At 36.7% G+C, this 19,562-nt stretch overlaps 1 protein-coding gene across 2 annotated transcripts in view; it reads left to right on the forward strand.

The window, feature by feature from the left end:
• The window catches only part of CCDC102B (coiled-coil domain containing 102B), a 318,630-nt gene that overhangs the window by 26,172 nt on the left and 272,896 nt on the right, over nucleotides 1–19,562 (forward strand). The window lies entirely within an intron of this gene.

Genomic DNA, 19,562 nt, shown 5'->3' on the forward strand with positions numbered 1-19,562 from the left:
TACCTAGACTGTGGCGGTTTATATGTAAAACTACACATGTAAGAAAATGGCATGGCACTACACACATACGCATACATGAATGAGAACAAGTGAGACAGGGTCTCTGAAGGAGATTAGTGGATTGTATCCATGTCAGTATCTTGGTTATTATAGTTTTACAAGATGTTATCTTTAGGGGAAACTGAGTAAAAGTTCACAATCTCCCTATTATTTCTGACAACTACATGCAACTCTACAGTGATCTCAAAATTAAAAGTTTAATAAAAGATGTTACTTCAAAGAACAAGAATGATATTTTCTGTCACTAATATAGAAAGCTAAGAAAAAGGAAGCAATGTTTTTATGAATCTAAAGGAGAATAATCCTTAATCTAGAATTTTGTGTTTGAATTCTCACTCATATATGATGACATTCTCAGATATAAAAGGCTAAGAAAGATCATCATGTTTTAACCTATTCCAGGAAAAAAAAAAAGGGAACAATAACTTGAAGATGTTTTAGCAAAATGAGAAAGGACTTCAAGAGAGGAAGGCATGAGACATGACAAATAACACAAAACATATATCACAACAGCAATAATAGCTGGAATAATTATTGCAATTGTTAGGAAAGTATTCCTTAAAAAACAAATAACTTAGATTAAAATCCCAGGTGGCTCTTTATTTGATAGATAAATATGTTTAAATCAGCTTTTAAAAATTTTAGATCATATTCTAAAATAATTAAAATAGAATGAAGTCTACTAACATCACTAGAAGTATCAAAAAGAATAGAGGAAACTCTAACAACTGATCAAAAGGCTGAAATAAAAGGAAAAATATTAAATAAGAAAGTGTAACAAATAGAGAATATCAAGTAAATTCAAAAGACCAATGATGATGATCACTAATCTAATAAATGTAAAAGTATCAAATTACCATATCAAATGACATGGATTATCAAACAGGGGTAAAATATTCAGTTGCATTCCCTTTACAGTGATGCATCAAATCAGAAGGATATAATAAGGCTGAAAATAATGGAACTGAAAGAAAAACAGAAACAAGCCAATAGAAAAATGAACAGTTTAAAAGGAGAAATAAGAATGGCTAATAAGCATAGTGATATTTAACCTCACTTGCAAAATCAAATGAAGTTTACTTTTTTTATATTAGATCACACTGTTTTAAAAAGCTAGTATCTATTTTTGATAAAAGTGTGGGAAATCATCTCTTTCATAAGCTGTTTTAAAATAAAAGCAAAAGAATGTATGTATATATTTTATGAATTTATAGTTCATATTAGTAAATAATTGTATGAAATTCGCAGTTAAAAAAAGAAATTTTGTGATATGTTTAACCTCTTTACCAAATATTTTTGACCACAGGCCCCTTTGCTAAGCAAGATGTATTAGCATCCTGTAAAACAATTACATTCACACTGCCTTAGTCAATGGATTAGTTTTTTTAAAAAATGTAGCTCCAGCACAAATGCCCACTGAAAAAAGAATAATTAAAACAACGAAGTCACTTGAAAAACAGTTAAAGCTTTTTATATTTAGACTCATAGCTCCTAACACAGAATGAGTGTCTTTCAGCTATCCCCCCCATATATCAAAACTCAGAACTTAACTATATTCAGCAATATTTGAATTAAGAAATGCTGTCACATAGGCTAAATAGATTAGAATGAATTCACATTCAGTTTTCAGTTTCTCTTAAAACCATGGTTGCTTGTTTTTCAAACATGGAAATGATTTACCTGGTTAACATTTTAGGATAAGCCTTGATAGTGGCTATTTTTACAGAAAATTAGTGGGAGTATGTTTCTTAACATGTTAGTTAAACAGCTCTTAAAATCATCTCTACCAGTTGTCATGGAAAAACAGCCTATCCATGTGCCATCAACCATATTACATTGGATTGTAAAAATATCATGACATTTAAATAAGAATTTGTGTATAATAGCAGAGACTGATTTTTAGGTGAAACAGACAGAAATACTTATTAGTTTGATCATGGAATAAATATGCTGTTACAAGGTATGTCAGCAGGAGGTGAGTTGGAAAAGGCTATTCCATGCCTATAACAATGTCACTTTGATCACATCTGCAGAAACATGGTGATCTGTAAATTTTACTCTTCCAGAGAGCTGACCTCATCCAAATGCAGAAAAGGGAATACATCTAGTCCGTTTCTCTAAACCCTGTCAATGTGTTTCCACTGTCAGACAGTGCTGACTGACTCTGCAGGCAGAGTTTGCCCTTACCTGCCTTTGGATGCTTGGTCCACAGTCTGAATGTTTGTGGCTCTCTCCCTCCCCCAGTTCATAATCTTAACTAGAGCTGGTCACCCATAGGTCAGAACATTGGCTTGATTCTGCCTACTCTTTCCAGAAGTTCTATGCAGGGCCACCATTTTATTTAAGAAATATTGCTCAGCATGGCTTAGAGATAATAAACTTGACTGAGGAGCCAAGGGGGTTGATTTGTCCCTGGAAACCTGCTCTTTCAAAGTTTTGCTGTGTTTTATTGGAAAGTCAGAGTTGGTACTTGTTCCTCCAGATATAATCTTTCTCTAAATAACCACCCAATAATGTGTGGTTAGAGATGAGTGACAGGATGTAATGAGAACATTTGTTTGCTCAACCACTGGACTTTTTTGTTCATAAGGAAGAAATATAAAACTAAATAATTCATGTAACATTACTGACTCCCACACTATTGATTACAATGGTTGTCGTCAATTTGCTGCCCCTCCAGCCTTCCCAGCAGGTTATTACTTACAGATTGTGGCATTATTTGCTGCCAGGATTCCATTTTTAAAAATAAGTGTAAACAACAGGAGGAAATTTTTAGCACACCAGACAGTTCCTTCCCTCTTGAAAATAACATAAGCTGCATCTCTGGTTTTTAATTAATCAGACACCAAAAGTTGATCCTAAAATTTCAAGTAGGATCAAAATGCGTGGCAAATGATAAGACTGAAATAATTGCACAGAGTAGGGTATGAAAGTTACTAGAATGAATTTCTTTATAATTTCAGACCAATGAAAGAGTAATCAAATTTGGTCACTTTAAATGACAAAAGACTAAAATTATATGATGTGTTTATTAATTATACTATAAGATAACAACAGTCTGTTTTATTATAAAGTCAGATTCCTGGATGTGCAGAGAAAAATACGAAATGTGACAAGCTATAAAAATTGCTTATCATTTATTAGCAACTAGGAGATTTTTAGTTAAGTGTTAAAGAATTACCTTGAAATGTTTTATTTCCCTTTCCAGAAGGAAGGCTGAGAAAATTCTATTTATCCTGTTTCAATAGCCATGTTAATAACAAGCTATGTAATATGTCAGTGTACTAGTCTGCAGAAGGTGTAACTAGGAAAAAAAGCCAGTTACTTCATACGGCAAAAAGTATCCTCTGTGTTGTGTACGAAAAAAGGACTAGGTAGTCCTTTCTATTTTTTAAAAAATGCTTAGTTATGATAAGCTGTCGCCTCTAAGTCACATAAGCAACCAGAATATTAATAATTTACAATTCCAGATTTTCTTGGTGCTGGGTCTATTTGTAAATGTAAGCTTCTCACAATTTGTTCTCGTATTTATGGCAAGTATTTTCTTACCTTTAAAATGATCACAGAGGTACAATTACAACTAAAGATGGTATAAAGGGCTCATGAAAACAGCACCGCAATAACAACGAACTCCAAAGCAACTTTCAACCCCAGTTCACTCTCCTGAGGGCGGGCACAGGGGTAGGTCAGGGCCGTTGTACTGATGTCTGTGCTTCCACAGCTGCGAGTCATCTTACAGTCCTCACCACACTTGAGTATAGTTTGCCCATGTATGTCTTCCCCTCAAGACTGAGAGGGAGCCCTGATGTGTAAATCTTTTTTTTTTTTTAATTCTAGCTACCAAAATAGCATTTGCAGTATAGTGGATGATGAATAAAGTCTACCTGAATTCAAGTCAATCCAAACTACCCACCTTACTCGTGATACAGACTTTTAAAATAAAATAACTGAAATTGTTTGTTTCTATTCTGTGCATTTTCATCAGTGTGGCCAAACACACACACACACACGCATGCACACATACCCTACATCCACTCTTTATAGCCCTCTGATATACTCTGAATTCAACTACTTATGCCCATTTGGTTGGCTCCTAAAGAATGAAATACATTCTGAAATGCTTAACAAATTACAGTCACCCACCCTGGCAGGCTTTGTCTCGCCACTCGGCTTTGGACTTCCCAAGGGCTTTATAATAATTTTTATTTTCTTGGCTATCATACTCTTGACGAGCAACCATATTTCAAATGTACTTTACTACCTTCTAGTTGCTTCTATACATCACCAAGGAGGAGAAATAAGAGATCAGGTGGGATGTCCTTGAACAATATAAGTTTGAGCGTTTTTATTCAGAGTTTTATATTTCAACCAAGTGGAAAACTTTGGAATAAATAATATAATGTGAATTAAATCACCATTACTTTCCTATAATTTAGATTTATTATTATTCATGTGAAACTGCTAAGCCTCTCCAAGATACCCAACTTTCTAAAGCCAGCTTTCTGCAAATCAGACCTGCCAGTAAATCACTGATGATTTTTCAGGTTATGTGACATTTTTTTGTCTTCATTTATATCACAATGCTCTGGGTCTTTTGAGATAGTCATATTTCATCTTCAACTAAAGAAAGAATAAAAACCTGGGTATATAGAATGTACATTTAGATTTTCGGGGGGCTTTCAATAATTACACTGTTTCAGAAATATATCAGCTATGAATCATACTGCCTTTGGCAATTTTCACCATCATTTGCTTATATATACTCAGATTATATATCAATAAATCTCAGGCATTCAGAAGCAGTAAGCAACACAATGTTACAAACTGAAACTGCAAATCAACAACCAGCGTGGATTGGTATTTGTACAGCACAGTATTTTATTCACCATTACTCTCAGTCATAAACCCTTCCGACTGTGCACACTAATTCACTTATTACTAGAACACATTGATTCATCACCTGCCTTGATTTTATTCTATGATCTTGGATTTCTTTCCATGTTACCAATGCTCATTTAAATCCCAACAATCATTTCATATCCAATATTCATTTCAAGAACCTATTCCAACTATGGTAATCCGCAGATTTCTTCAGGAGTATGTAATGAAAAACAGAATGAGGAGCCTTGCATTTGAGCCCTGGCTAAAGTGTTCACTACTCCTGCAACACTAGGCACATCGTTTATGTCACTTAGCCTCAGATTTCTCATTTGGAAAACCTGGATGGTAATTACCCCTAGTTCCCAAGTATACAATTATTCTAAAATGAAGTAAATCAAAACAAGTAATCATCAAAAGTTATAACATATAAATTGTTTTTAAATTTCCACATGCCACTGTTACACCTGTGGTCTATGCATATGACCTAGCCGTTGAAAAACAGTGTATTCTGTTTGTCTTACCTCCCAGAATAGATTGCAAACTTAGCGAGGCTAAAAAATTTGTACAGAAATTTTATTCTGTTTTGTTTTGCACAGCATGTGGTAAGTACAGTGCTGGACAAACACCTGATTCAGTGAAATTTGATTAGAGACGGATGGGTTCTTTTTCTTAGTCATTCAAGTAGATGACTAAATAGTTAGATTAACAAATGAATTTAACTTGATGGATCTCATTTGACATTTCATTACCTCTTTTCTTCAGAAGTGATTAAAGCATTTGAGTGATTTGTTTAAGAGAGTTTTTTCTCTGGAACAAAAGATTTTGAGGAGTAAATAAACAAAGCAAGCATACTCTTTTGTGATGGAAATGAAAACTTGTTTTTGGACAAAGTAGTAATAAAAATCATTGAAAAGAAGATTGCATACACTGAGAAAAACTACAACTGAGTAGGAATTAGCCAAGAAAAGAAATAGAGGAATTTGAAAATGGTCTGCACACGACAACTCCCAAGTTCCTGCTACACTGAAAGCAATTGGGAAGCTGTGGGAAAACTGTAAGTTTTGGTAACCATCACATTCTAGCTTTGAGACCTTGCACAAGTAGGTTAAATTCTTATTACTCAAGTTTCCTCATCTATAAAAGGCATAATACACCTGGTTCATAAGAGTAGGAAACATTTTTTAGCAACTTAATGTTATCAAAAAGCAAGTTCTCTTATTGGTTCTATAAATGGGAGAATTTCCTCTAAATCATTAGTCTCAGAAGGAGTGAACTAGGACGATCAGATCTGATGAGGTAATAAAGTGACAGCATTTTGCAGGTACCAAGGTCTTGACTTTCCTTTATGAGTAACTAAAAACTAAACCTTTATCTCTTACTTATGTAGCATGTTTTCTAAAAAGCAGTTTCCTTATACCAAATAAACTATGCAGAGATCTGTCACGATTCCATGTAATAAAATACAAAAATTTCTATTAAAGTTTAATTAGATTACAGCTTTCACAGTAATGAACTCAAAACAGATCACAGACATAAATGTAAAATGCAAAACTATAAAGTCCCTAAAAAGTAACATACGAGATAATCTAGATGACCTTGGGAATGACAATGACTTTTTAGGTACAAGACAAAGGCATAATTAATGAAAAAAAAGAATTGGTAAGTTAGACTTAAGTAAAAAACGTCTGCTTCATTAAAGGTATTTTCAATAGAATGAAAAGACAAGCTAAAGACTGGGAGAAAATACTTGCAAAAGACATATCTGATAAAGGACTGGTATCCAAAATATACAAAGGAGTCTTAAAACTCAACAATAAGAAGACAAACAACCCATTTTGAAAACAGGCAAAAGATCTGAACAGACACCTCACCAAAAAAGATATGTAGATAGCAAATAAGCATGTGAAAAGATACTCGGTGTGATACCATCATCAGGGAAATGCAAATTAAAACAATTAAACATTAAAACTGCACACCTATTAGAGCGTGGATTCTAAAGCACTGACAACACCAAACTCTGGTGAGGCTGTAGAGCAATAGGAACTCTCATTCACTGCTGGTGGGAATGTAAATGGTGCAGCCACTTTGGAAGACAGTTTGGCAGTTTCTTATAAAACATATCCCTACCGTATGATCCAGCAGTCATGCTCCTTGGTACTTACCCAAAGGAGTTAAAAACTTATGTCCATACAAAAAACCTGTTCGTGGATGTTTACAGCAGCTTTATTCATAATTGCCAAAAGTTAGAGACAACCCAAGATGTCCTTCAGTGGATGAATGGCTAAATCAACTGTGTTACATGCAGACAATGGAATATTATTCAGAGCTAAAAAGAAATGAGCTACGAAGCCGTGAAAAGACATAGAGGAAATTTAAATGTGTATTACTAAGTGAAAGAACCCAATCTGAAAATGCTTTATGCTTCCAGCTATATAACATTCTGGAAAAGGCAAAACTATGGAGATAGTAAGAAGATCAGTGGTTGCAGGAGTTTCAGGGCAAAAAGGAATGACTAGGCTTCACACAGAGGATTTTGGCAGTGAAACTACTCTATATGCTGCCATGATGATGGATACATGTCATTATACATTTGTCCAAACCCATTGACTGTACACAGGAAACGTGAACCCTAATGGAAACTATGGACTTCGGGGGATTATGATGTGTCAGCATAGGTTCCTCCTTGGTAACAAATGTACCCCTCTGGTTGGGATGTGGATAATAGGGGAGACTATGCATTTGCAGGGACAGAGGGTATATGGGAAATCTCCGTGCTTACCATTGTTTTGCTGTAAACCTAAAATTGCTCTATAACAGTTCATTACAAAAACTTCATTAAGGCATCCAGAGAAGGCTCAAGGAAGAATAAATCGTTGATGACTTTAAGACAGTTGGCAAACTAGTTGTGTAGAAGGTTAACATCTGAGTTTGGGTCAGATGAAGGATACAAAAACCAGGTTTAGCAGGTCGTGAAGGTTCCACGTGGCCCTTCCAGTTTCCACATGTGAACATGGAATGTTTACTTCCTTAGCTCTCCTGTGTCCAACCGTCTTTACACCTGAGCTTGTTCCTGTTTGCAGGCTTTTTAGAAATTGTTACAAACTGGTTTTCAAATTCCTTGTTTCCATACCTATCCTAACTTGATCCATTTCATGTAACTCTGTTTCTTATTGCTCTGGTTTGATTCCTGGCTATATCTTGTCTCAGTTTAACTCAGAGGAACACAACAATACAAATCCTGGCCCCTTCCCTTGGCATTAACCAGGACATGGCAAATACGTACTTAAATGGCACTCACCTATTTTCTCAAAAAGGTTAAATTGAATTCACTTCTATATACTTCCAAGTTAAGCTTCATTTTCAAAAATAACATTTTGTAGTGTATTAAAATATAAAATGACTCTTTTTAATCTGTTAAAATAGACTGCAGAACTGTTTGGAAATTAGATACTGAATAATTTACATTATACTTCTATATATATCCAAAATAATTATAACCGACCAATAGAAACTACATTAGCAGCAATGACAGATAGACACATTCACACACACAGGCATTAGGGTTTTCGTCTCTGCCTTCCACTAAGACCAGAGGAAGGGCTGATTTGCTTAAAAGCTAACTTCTAAAAGATCTGCTGGAAAAATAATGCTAGACATTTAGTGATTATGTTAGGCAATGGGTTATTTTCCTGGAAAGTGACTTGTTTTATTCATATGCATATTAGGAGAATCACTCAGCTTTGACTCAGTTGTCAGGAATTCTAAGCTTGCCAGTTCATCTTGGAGAATCGCAAAGCAGAAACATATCCATGAATACATACTGAGTGTCTCCCTTGATCAGTATGACAGTGACTGCTTATAGCTCCATCCTGTGAAGCAATTCCTTGACTACTCATCCTTATCACCCTAAATTACAAGTAAGAATATAAAAGTGTTATTTTCTTAAACATGCCAGGCTTCAGGACTTTTTTTTCCCCGTCTCTATTTAAATACAAGAAAACAGAGATTAAGTGAGAATAGGTTTAGAAAGTTTCAGAAACAAGTGTTTGGGTTTTATTTGCTCTTTCATGTTTTTCATAAACCCTCTGAAGATAATGGAAGATTTAAGATGCATATAGCTGACAGTAACAGAAAATCACATCCCCAGCCAGTTTAAACAATGAGAAAAATGCATTATCTCACAGCAAGTAGTCCTGAGGAGAGCCGTTCCATGGCTTGGTGAGGGAGTCAGCCCAGTGGGATACGTATTTTTCTGTGTTCTTTATTTAATGCATTCTAATATTGCATGGGATATACGTATACTGAAACATTTGTGGATTATCTGGAATTCAAGTTTAAGTGGACATTCTGTTTTGTTTTTTCCCAAATCTGGTAACCCTAACAATGAGCCTGCAACATCAGCGTTCAGATTCTAACACACTTAAGAGTGAGAATTCTGTTAGAAGTGTCCTTCCTTTTAGGTCTCCCATGTTTAAACAAATGAGAGTCAGTTAAGACATATGCATTAATTAAATAAAATTATAATTTAAGGTACTTTGGTTTTAGAGAGTCACTTGATCCTTGGCTCTGAGTGTCCTTTTTGCATATGTCTTTCAATTTACAGAGCATTTTTTAGTCTCTTCAAATACAATAGCTGTACTAAGCACTAGAGAAATGAACTTTAATTAAATTCAGTTTCTTCACACACATACATAGTAGCTGCCATCTACTGCCTAGGGGTGTAGAACATGTGATCAAAGAAAATTCCCCAATAAGAAGCTATCAAAATACTGGTTTTAGAAATGAAATCCATCGACCTGAAAAGTGTACACAATATTACCATACTGCAATTCTATGTCATTTAGGAAAAGTAGAGTATTAAAATTTTAGCTAGTAGTTCCTCCTTGCAACATTAGTTACAAGGTGTAATGGACATAAATGCTAGAAGTTGATATGCAAAAAATATAGTTTTAATTCCAGGGTGTTGATTCTATTTTCAGGCACAACTTAATTATACAACAAGTCAAATCAAATGAAGTAAGCTAGTTAGAGGACAGGAAAGAAGCTAAACTGAACAAAAGAGAAAAGAGTAAATTATTCTTAAAAGTCTTTAATCACATTAATTGTCACATTAAATATCAAAGACAGGCATGCAAAAATAACAAAAGTTAAATGACCATTTTTATATATTTCCTTAAGTTTTCTAAGAGAATTGACAGAATATATTGTTTTATTTAAGTTACAGCTGACTAGGCAGAGGTAGTTGTAGCAAATAAAACGATGGTATTGATCCTAGCAGCTAATGTGTATCAAGTGCTTTAATTTGTGCCAACTGAATGCTAAATGATACATTGTATTATCACTTTTTTCTCAAGCCCATAATATGAATTGCCTCCATTTTACAGATAAGTAAAACTTAGGGAGCAATTGAACAGGGATTCACTCCTGTGAAATATGACTTTACAAGTAGGAGTCCATAGACACAATTCTTATGGTGGAGCTTCAAGTACTAGAGGCTTTCTAAAATGCACTATTTCAATCCCTGGTTATAACCAGACCTTTCCCAATTTTTAACAGAGAAGCAATTTAGTAATCATGTTAGAAATTATAGATTTCATTTGGTAGGTATGTAATATATATCATAAGAATTGAATTACTATACTGAATAAGACTATCATACTCCAAAACACACAAAGAAGGTATAAATGCCATAGAGATATCATGAAAAATAAGTTTATAACACACACACACTTCCAACTATGTTGAGTAAATCGGGGAAAGAAAATGATGAGCTCAAGGCCTTCAGTTCCCAGCTCAGTGTCTGCACAGAAAACCTAAAAACTTGTATGTCTGTCTTGAAAGAAATCCTTGCTTCCTGTAGCCACATAATTGAGATTTCTAAAAAGCAAGCCAAATTTCTGTATGGCACGTGGCTGGATTGCTAAACAAACTGAATCCTCAACTTTGCAGAACCTCTTTCGTTGAAGTCAGGATATCGATTGGAAATGAATGAAATCCTGAAAACTGGCATAAGAACATGTGGGCTGATTCTGATGGAAGGGGATACCTCTAACACGTAAATCACACCGAGCCCTCTTTCTCGTGGAAGCAGCCCTTCCAGCTCCTTGAGATTAATCTCTCTTTGCCTGAACAACTTGTAATGGCCCACAGACTCTTAAGTCATGAAAAACTAAGCATGACCCACGAGAAGGTGCAATGCAAACTGAAAGAATCGCATGACTTTGCCAGTTTATATTGACTGAAGCCAAGGGACTTGTATGAGAATATGAATATGTAAGTAACTCTTAAAGCTCAATAATTAGTTTTTCTTTTTAATGGGCAAAAGATCTGAATGAACATTTATCCAAAGAAGATATGTAAGCAGTCAACAAGCATATGAATAGACACTAAAGACAGCATCATTAGTCATGAAGGAAATGCAGTGAGATAGCATTTCACACCCTGGAAGGTGGCTAAAATAAAAGAGGTAAGCAAGACAGGTGTTGACAAGGAATTGAAGAAAGTGGAGCCCTCATACAGAATGTAGATTAGTGGTTGAGCAGGGCTGGCTGGGGAGGGGGTAGAATGGGGAATGATGACTAATGCGTGCAGGGTTCTTTTCCATGTGATGAAGATGCCTTAAAAATAGCTAGTGGTGATAGCTGTGTACCTATGTGAAAATATTAAAAAAAAAAAAAAAAAAAGAAAACCCACTGGATAATGCCATTTAAAGGAGTGAATTTTATGGGGTATGAAATGTATTTCAATAAAGCTGTCCAATAAAGAGGTTTCAGGACATCGGGATGTTAGGGTGCATTTACCATGTAAGACCTGCTCTGGGAAGGCCCAGGACACACAGCTGGAGAAATAAGTTCATGAGAGGCGCTCCAGCAGTCTTGAAGAGCTATGTGGTCTCTCTCCACCATGAGTCACAAGTCACAAGGCAACTGCTCCACTGAAGTGGGCTAACACATGTGTATGGTGGGTTCCCAGGGTCTTGGAGCCACGTGAGGGACTTAATCCCCAAAGGTGAGGTGAGCGTGGTTACTGTCATGGCAAGTAGCTCGATACCAACCAGTCAGACCAGAGCTGAAACCAGCGGGAGTCCAGTAAAGCCTTACCTGATCTGTGTTAAGTGGAAAAGCTGTGGGCCTGGTCAACTGAAGTCAGAATTGAACCACCAAAAAACAGAGCCACGGCCCACAATCAGTCCCCACACCTCCAGAGCCCCTCACGTGAAGGGAAGGCCAAGATGCTACACAACAAAGAAAAAGAAGTTACACTGTAAATAATCCTCTTTGCCCTCCTCTAAAGGTTCTGCAGCCACATACCAGGATGAAAGCTTTGAGGAGGAAAAAATTATCAGATATTGAGGATTTACGGGCATTGGCTCAAAGCTCACAGTACTGCCGGTGGTCCACCAGTCAGAGCAGGGAGCTAACAGTTCAGATAAGCCACGGGGTTCGGTCTGGAGTCCATCTCACAGTTCCGCTCCTTGTGATTATTTTCCTGGTTCCAGAATGGATAATTAGAAATACTGTAGTGCAACTTGCAGAGTTTCCACAGGTTACCTACCTGACCAGGGAGTGAGGGCTCTGACAGGGGGAGTTAAAAGGAAAAGCCACTGGAACAGGCTTTGCCTTTGAAAATAGTAAACCTAAGGCAATCGCACATTCCTGGGGAGGCTGCAGAAATGACTGCCATCGTCAAGGAGTTAAAAAAAATGCAGGGGTGGTGGCTCCATTCAAGTCGCCCGTTGTGCCTGTATGGAAACAGATGAGTGCTGAAGAATGAAAGCAGATTATTGAAAATTTAATCAGGTGGCGACTCCACCTGCAGCTGCTGCCCCAGGTGGGCTTTCTTTGCTGGAGCACAGAACACGTCCACCTGCAGCTGCTGTGGGGCCATGGATCAGCGGAATACTTTTTCTCTACCGGGCAAGACATGGTGTGCTGGCCAAATGCAGCCTGTAGCCTGTTTTTGAAGAAGCCTTGGGCTAAGAAATATCTTGACATTTTTTAAGAGTTTAAAAAAAAAAAAAAAGAATATGTGACAGAGTCTATATGTGGTCCTCAAAGCCTAAACTATTATTTAGCCCTTCAAAGAAAAAGTTTTCTGACCCCTTGTGGGGCTTTAAAAAAAATATTTCTATGTTTCTGCATTGTGAGGACTTTGGAGCAAATTTTACTGTAACTTGGGACCTGAGCTGAAACAAGTGTTGGAAGGTAATTTATGACTATTTGGAAAAAAAAAAGTCTCTGGCTGTTATTTCCAAAATTATCAAAAGAATTTACCATAATACTTATTTTCTTTATTTTTTTTCTCCTTAACATTTATTTTGAAATATTTCAAACCTACATAAAAGTTGCTAGAACAGTACAACTGGTGATTCTGGGTTAAGGGTATGTGACACCCATATATATGTCCTTTACTTAGTCACCAGTTGTAAACATTGAGCTACATTTGCTTTACCTATCTTTCTTTCTAAAGATATACAGTAAGAAAATTTTATAACATGTTTAAAAAAAAAAACTAGAACACATAAAACTGCCAAAAAGCAGAATGAGTGTGGCAAAGCCCATGGTGCCATCTCTTCCCTTTCTAATGGGCATCACTCCACGAGGACTGGGAATTTTAGTTCCTCTCATTTTCTTCTTCTTATTTTATAGCCTGAAGTTAAACAATCCAGTTTCCTGGGAAAGAAACTGCTCTTGATCGCAAAACGAACTGCATGCTAAGGTGTTCGAGCAGAAATGCCCTCCTGTGCTTTGGCCATTTCTGGCTTTTGGTCATCTACTAAATGGGCATCTTGGCACACATTTTCTATTTGGGACCAGTTACTGGTCACATAAAATTTTGTTTTACATTAGGTAGTGTAGAAGACAGAAGCAAAACTGTGAATACACCTTTGCATTTTAAATTTCATTTTCCACACAAACGATGCATGAGGATGAAGCCAGAACGTTTGAAACCTCGATGGTCGTAACCTTAGCGCTCCCCGCATCTCGCACGTCCCCAACGGCAAAGGCTGATTTCAGTCCCCAAGCCACCACTCATTTCCGGGGAAGTGAGAGGTAAATAATCCCAGCTGGACATAACCTACTTTCTCGTTTACAAGAATAAAAGCCACTTTCCTGAAGGTGCTGCTGTTGCGCCGGCAGGCTGGCTTGCTGTTGGCCGAGGTCGAGGGGTGGCGACGGGGCTATTGCAGCGTGTTGTGCTCTTTGACTTCTGAATGCTCACGAGGCAATCACAAAAAGTACAACTTCTCTCAGAGGCACTGGCGTTTTCACCCCTCCTACTAATCATTTAGGCCATCAACTGGGGTTTTTTTTGTTTGTTTGTTTTTTTTTCTCTTTTTGTTCAAGCTTCAAGCAGAAGTTCATCCAAGGCCAACTAAACAGATTTTCTAGGATTTATGTGCATTTCATCTCAGGCTGTGGACGCTCTTGTAATTTGATAAGCCCTACTGGTTAAGAATCCCTGACTTAAAATACAGTAATTGTTACAAAGGCTAACAATTTTAGACTGATGATTGCAAAAGAGCTGACTATTTCTCCATAGTATTTGAGAGATGGAGACTATCTGATTTCCTAAGTTTCTAATAATTCTTGACCTCTATTCCTATTTTCAATGACTGTATAAATTTTAAGATTTTAGATCCTAAGCTAATGTAAAAATCTTCTATATTAAGACATATTTTACATGTTTTATAAATAGAAAAATATTTCCAAAGCTTATGATTCTTTCATGCTTATTAGCTTTTTTATTGCTTAATCGTTAAGCATTTACTTTTTAGAACAGGCATTTAAAGTCTTCAACTAAAATAAAATATATGCTTTTTTTTAAAAATCAGAAACCTTCAACACACTAGTGACAAATACACCATTATATAAATACACTATATTCATTTACTCATTCATTCATTTACTGAATGCATACTTCATGCCAAGCACGTTTTAGGAACTGGGAGTATAGCCTTGAGAAAAAAATAAAGTCTCACCATTCAGAGCTTATATTTATTGTATATTTGAGGGGGTAAGCAGGCAGCAAACAATTAACATGTAATATCATAAAGAAGAGCTTATACAAAATAAAGCTGCAGAATCAAGAGGTTGGGAAGAGTGGGAGGCCAGGAGGTATAATTTATACAGTATGGTTAATAAAGGTGTTAACCGCTAGGTGACCTAAGGAGGTAGTGAGCCATGAAGACATCCAGGAGAACCTTACTCCAGTCAGAGTGAAGGCAAGGGCCAAGGAGCTTGCTTGGTGGCTTTCGGGAAGAGCCAGGGCAGAAGGCTGTTAGGGAGAGAGCAAGAGCAGGTGGGAGGCAGGCAGGAGATGAGTGTCGTAAGCGGGACTGCGGAAGAGCACCGCGCGATAATTGGCTTGCTAGGGCTGCCGCAACGAAGTACCGCAAACCGCGCGGCTGAAATAACAGAATTCCATTACCTCAGTTCTCAGGGCTGGAAGTCCAAGATCAAGGTGTCATCAGGGCGAGTTCTTTGAGGCTGCAAGACAGAATCTGTCCCGTGTCTTTCTCTCAGCTTCTGGTGGTTCGTTGGCAATCTCTGGAGTTTCTTGGCTTGTAAGAGCGTCACCCCAATCTCTGCCTTCATCTTCACATGGCATCCTCCTTGCATGTGTGTCTGTCTCCAAACTCCCCCTTTTTATGAGGACACCAGTCATACTGAGTCAGGATCCACCCTACTCCAGTATGACCTTATGCTAACTAATTATATCTGTAACAAAGCTATTCCCAAATAAGGTCACATTCTGAGGTACTAGGGGTTAGAACTTCAATGTATGCATTTTGGGGGACACCTTTCAATTAATAATATAACCAGTAACATGATTATGCTGAGTAAGACAAGGAGCCACTGGAATGTTGTGAGCAGATAAATGTCATGATCCGCCTTGCTTTATAAGAGGACTCGATCCATTTAGCTGCTCCTGTGACAGTGGACTACACAGTCAAGGGCGGAAGCAGTGAAGCCTGGTAACGGATATGGTAGCCTGAGATGCTAAGCTGCAAAGTGGTATGAAGTGCGGCTTCTTTAAAGGTACACCTAACAACCGCTCATAGATTAGGTATCGGGGGTTGAAAGAAAGAAATTATGGATAGATCCAGGGGTTTTGACCTGCGTAATTAGGATAACAAAGTTACCTTTTACTGAGATGAGACTGTGCAAAATCAGGCATTTGGTGGAAAATCAAAGTGGTTAGGACATTTTGTTTAAGCTGCCTATTAAATACCCAAGTAGCAATGTCAAGTCAGATATGCAAAGTGGAGATACAAATTTGTGTTGTCCTCACCTAGATTTTTAAAATCAAGAGACCGAATGGGGAATGATGTTGAGCACCTGTTAATAGGCTCATTGACTATTGGGAGATTCTCTTTGTAAAGTTCCTGTTGCCATCATCTGTGCATTGTTTACATTGATTGGGCTGTCTTTTCCTTACTGATTTGCAAGTGTTCTTTGTAATATTCTGGAAAACAAGTCCTTTGGCAGAGTTAAGTATTGTGAATATCTTTCTTTTTTCACTTTCTAATGTTGTCTTTTGATAAACAGAAATTCTTAACTCTAATGAAACTCAACTGTTTTTTTTTTTTTTTTATGGTTAGTTGTCTTATTTTAAGCAATTCTACACCAAAAAGTCATGAGAATTTTCTGTAAGAAATTTATTTTTCATATTTGGGTCTACAATCCACTTTGAATTTTCATGTATGGTGTTAGGTGGGGCCAATGTTCACTTTTTTCCCTCAACAGGGATAGCCAACTGATTCAGCATTATTTATTGAAATCTTTTTTCCCTGTGGAAATTTAGATGATAAAACTACAGCACTTACTGCTTCCTAGAAATACCATGTGTTACCAGACAGAGCTGGGAGATCACCACTGGGCAGTAGAGTGAGTAATGTTGTCTGGAGACGCTCATTTAACTATCCCTACAGCTATATATGATGGATTCTTAACTCAAATTAATCTCGGAGCACGGAATTTGGCTTTTGCAAGTGGGAAAGGAAAATGGTTACTCCAGTCGTGTACTGCAGGCTTCAGGCAGAAGGCTCTCTTATTAGCCACGCAGTACGCTCCCTTCCTGCTTGCCCATTGCTCTTTCCTGTAAGGACCTCCCTGAAGATCCAGGCAGTGGTCAACACCACCTACTATCTTGACGTTTTCCTACCAAGTCCTGTAAAGTTTCAGCCTTTTTATGCATGCACATGACACCATCAGCAGTTTAACAGTTTCAGGTTCCCAACATCACTGCTGAGAAGGGAAAAAGGGACAAGTCACTGCCTCCCATCAGCAAGGTAATGAGAAAGAGTTTAAGTAATTTGTTCAGATTTAAACAATTATTGAGTGATTCTACTCAGATCGCAACTATAGTTTATCTCCAAAGGCTCTTTTGAACTATGCTTCATATTATCAATCTTAAAAATTAATCATTGACAATTTTCCTCCATAATATATCTGAGAAATACCTCATAATTTAATAAATAACTAGATCTTCTTGGGAAAAAAATGTTCCTGGTATATCTTTCTATACAGGTCCTTAGGCACCTATGAAAATTACCATTATGCTTCACACAGTAATATTTGAATGATTCTGTGTATTTACAAGGACCTAGAGAAACATTCATTACTTTCAAAGCCAGCAATTCAAAATTTGAGATTATCTATCAAAAAACTGAGAGAAATAGATTGTACTAAGGGTAATAATTTGGCACAATAATTTTTTATAATCTTTAAAGCTAAACTACCTAATTAGCTTCAACTAATGTGTATTAACTTATGTCCAAATAGAAGGTGCTTTTTGTGAGTTCTTTTGCTCCTTTCAAAATCACCCCTTGTAAAAAAGGGAGTCATCTTTTACCTTACAAAAATCTTTAGTATTAAGTCACTCTCTCAATTATTTGATTTAGAACAATAAAGTATTGTTTGGAGAAGTCACATATCTTGAAATCTTAATAATGCCAATTCAGAACCTTACAAAGTTCCCTTAACAATCAATTTAAGAATAAAGAGAAGAATTTAACACAGATTTATTAGCTATACACATTATTTCTGAGTATACAACCTCAAAATATTAAATGTCATCTAATCATTTACTGTATTTTTGACTGGGTTCTTGGGGCTGATAATAGAATTTCTGATGATTACATCAAACATACATTCAGAAACTGCAGTATATCAAACAGCTTTGATGCAGGAAAACCACTGTTGCATAAATCCCTAAGTGGCCTAGTGATGAAGACAGTGATGCAAAGATTCATATGAAAAATCTGACTGAGTGGAAAAATATCCTCAGTTCCTACTACGTATTCTTTAGTTTCACTTGGCTGCTTCGTCCACCCAACAAAAATTTAATATATAAAAGCTGGCCAAAATTCTTTTTGGGTTTTTTTTGTTGGAAAGAGAAGGGACAGTTGTAAACATGGGCATAGAGTGTGGCTTTAGTGTTTGCATTTATTGCCTCACAGAACTCATTCTCAGAAAGAAATATTGGCTATGTTTAAATATTTTCAAGGTGGGAACTCTGACCCCCGAGGTAGCCCATTCTGTCTCTGGAGTTCCCTTTCGTTAAGGGTTCCCTCACCTTGAACTCTATTCTGTTTCTCTGTTATCCACCCACAGTAGTCAGAGTTGTTCCATTTCTCTGTTATCTACCCACAGAACTGTCAGAGTTGCAGACATGCTGAGTAAATCCAACCCCTTCATACTGATGTCTTCTGGATTGTCCTGGTCTCTTACCCTCTGTCCCAAAGATCTAACAGCAATAATTTTATGTTGAACAACAAATTATATGAGAAGGGAAACCAAGAAAAACAGAGAAGTAGAAGACTTGCAATTGAGCATTGTAAGTAACACCTGAGTACCAGTTACTACAGCCTAAAAACTCCACGAGGACTGAGGCTGTGACAGCCTTTCACTGCTATATCCTCAGTAGTTCATAGAAGACATTTAATAAACAGCTGTTGAAAGAATAAACTGCAAGAAAACAACTGCCACTTTTTTGCTAGTTGTTTAAAACACTTTTTCAGTTTACAAGAGATGGACTTAGAGAAAAGTTGAGGGCTCTTATCAGAAGATGCATTCTAACCAGCCAGTCTGTACACACCCACAAGCTGTGTGGGACTGATTTTGTGGCTGTTATTCCTGTGCCAGAGCAATTCTCACTTAAAGATATGCTTATGGTATCAAATGTGAAAAATAAATTATTAAAAATTAATAGTTGTATAAAGCTCTGTTTTCCAGTAACATACTCTCCCCATTTGACGCTATTTTAAAAAGGAAAACCGCTTTACTGACAATGACAGTGAGAGGCGGTTGTCCTGTGTCCAAGATCACAATTCAGTAGTTGATCAAGGACTCAAATCCAATTATTCTAACTTTAAACTGTAATTAATATTTAAAATGATCAGGTTTTACCAGTATACAATATATCAAGCCTATGAAGCTGAGGTTCTTGATCATTTAATATAAAAGAATACAACAATCTAGTCTGTTTAAATTTTAAAATTGTTTCCACAATTACAAATAACTTACAATTAATGATAAAAAAAAAAAGCGTTTTGTGAAAGATCAGTTTTAGCTGTCCTCTTCGCTTGCACAGAGAAATATTTATGTCCCAGACAA

Source organism: Camelus bactrianus, chromosome 30 (assembly GCF_048773025.1).
Source record: "Camelus bactrianus isolate YW-2024 breed Bactrian camel chromosome 30, ASM4877302v1, whole genome shotgun sequence".
Taxonomy (NCBI): Eukaryota; Metazoa; Chordata; class Mammalia; order Artiodactyla; family Camelidae; genus Camelus; species Camelus bactrianus.